This window comes from Raphanus sativus, unplaced genomic scaffold (assembly GCF_000801105.2).
Source record: "Raphanus sativus cultivar WK10039 unplaced genomic scaffold, ASM80110v3 Scaffold1122, whole genome shotgun sequence".
In the NCBI taxonomy this organism is placed as follows: Eukaryota; Viridiplantae; Streptophyta; class Magnoliopsida; order Brassicales; family Brassicaceae; genus Raphanus; species Raphanus sativus.
The window spans coordinates 1-2,500 of NW_026616436.1; positions in this window are offsets into that span (position 1 = coordinate 1).

Below are 2,500 nucleotides of genomic sequence, written 5' to 3' on the forward strand. Positions count from 1 at the left end.
TAGACTTCGCCTTAGGCGAAAGTATAGATAAAGATCGAAAATATTGAGTGGTTCGGTCAGGGTATGGACCGGAGCGACGTGAGGCATCGACCGCGGCCTAGCCGGCCGGGGTTCGGGTCTTACAAGTTGGTATCAGAGCATGCTTGATTCTAGGATTGTTGGGTTGTGGTTGTTCACCCATGCATCCGGACAAGTGGATGCTGAGGTGATTAATCCACCAGTTTTATTGTTGACTCAGCTGGAGGAAGTTAACAATGAAGCTGGATTGACTGTAAGGTCAGTCAACCCTACTGAGAGTTCTAGTGGGGGAGAGCTGAGCTGCAGCGGAAGGGAAGTTGAATCCTCTTGTGATGTGGACTGCATCCAAACAATTGTTGCAAACAATGAGAGGACTAACCGGTTGATTGGGCAGCTGTTTTGGCAGCTAATGATCAAGCTGGGCCAGTAGCTGAGGTGGTCTAGATTGATCCACCAGCTAGGGCAGCTTGGTTAGTGGACTACCTGAGGTTGCTGGAGCACATAGCTCAGATGAGAACTAAGTATTTCTCAGGTAGTGTGGATCCTTTGAGGCAGATGAGTGGAGGTTCTGATTGGGTTGTAACTTCAGCTCAACTCACTGCTCAAAGGTAGAATGTTCCAAACCAAATTATTTCTGGAAACTGAGACGACCATGGAACCTTACTAGGTGAGCCAAAGGGAGCTGAGGCAAGATAGGGTATCATGCTTGTGAACGGGAAAGTTCCAAGGTGAACCGGCTTGGCCAAAGATGCATTCTCCAAGGGCAAGATCCTGAAACAGAAGGTTGGTTGATCTAGTTATCTGGAAATAATAGACGGATTTGGACGGATCGATGCAATGCAAGATCTTTTATGGATGACCTGGACCAGGGGAAGTAACATGAACCTGAGAGTGGCTTAGGTTGAAGAAACGTGCAGCACTCTTTGGGGGTAAGTGTTATCCTTGGTGGCCGTTCAAAACAAGTGAGCATTTGCGAGGTTCAAGTTGGTTTAAGGGACACTACATGGCTAGTATACGAGTGGCTTGGATCAGATGGATCAGCTGGGACTCGGTATAGGCCAAGGTAGGATTCCTTAGATCAATTTGAATGGATTGGGAATACATGTTAAGTGGCTTAGTATGATGGGATTGAGGTATATATTATAAACACTCTTGTGAATGGTATGGGACATTCACAGAAGTGTGACACTTTGGAGAATGGTATGGGACGTTTTCCAATGTGTGATCAAACCGATGTCTTACTCATCTAGGTACTTAATGATCAGTGGTGTGGGAACACATGTACTTTCTGATACTGGAGCTACACATAGGTTTGTGAGTCCAAGATTGATCGGAAAGGGTTTGTTCAGATGGGAACATGGGATTGGTCTGGTTAGAGACATCCTGGTATTGATCACAGACAGGTAATGCCTGCGGATCTGATTGTTGATCACAGACAGGGTAATGGCCTGCGGAATCTGGATTGTTGATCAAGACAGGAATGCCTGCGGATCTGATTGTAGTCCGCCTTAAGAATCACGAAGGTGATCATAGGCATGGACTGGCTTGGCAAGAATCGGGCCACCTTGGACTGTCATCAAGAGAGGATGCAGTTTGAGAGTGGGTGTGGACCCCCGATCAAGTACCAAGGTATTAATCCGGCCTCTGGATGCTTAGTGTATCAGCAGTCCGTGCAGAAAGGATGCTTGAGCGGGGTTGTTGAGCCTAGTTGGCCACAACCAGCACTAAGGAGGTCGTAGGGGTTGGTGGGCCGGACGAGGATACCGCTGGTCAGTGAGTTCGAGGATGTGTTTCGGGCGCTACAGGGCATTCCCCCTGATAGGCTGACCCGTTCATAATAGAACTGGAACCAGGGACGGCCCAATGTCAAAGACCCATACTGCATGGCTCCTGCCGAGATGGTGAGCTGAAGTCGACTAAGTCCAGTAAAGGACGAGGGTCGCAGCACAACCAAGTCGGAGATTGACCTAGGGTTGGAATGAAGTCGACCAAGTCCAGTGAGGGACGAGAGTCGCAGGACAACCAAGTCGGAGATTGACCTATGGTTGGAATGAAACGGTGGAGTCCCGGAGTGGACAGGACCGGAATGTGATCGAGTTCTTTAAAGACTTGACTGATACATCGAGTGTCTTGGAGATTGGGTAAATCTACTAAGACTCGAGTATGCAGTAAGTTCTTAAGGACTAAAAATGATCTAGTCATGGACTAGGCTCAGAGAATAATTGACTTGGTGTATACTAGACTGCAACTTGGAAAGTTGAGTTCAGTGACACAAGTCTGTTATGGTGTGATATGTAAAAGGAGAACACCACTTGGTTCGGAATCAAGTGAGTTCCGTCCAAGTGGGGGAGACTTGTTCATACATTGATCAAAAGGTGATCAGTGAAAAGGAACAAGGATGTGATGTGAAAAGAGTTCGGTGGAACCTTTGGCATCAAGCAAGACGACAGCACCACTGGATTCGAGGACGAATCCATTCTAA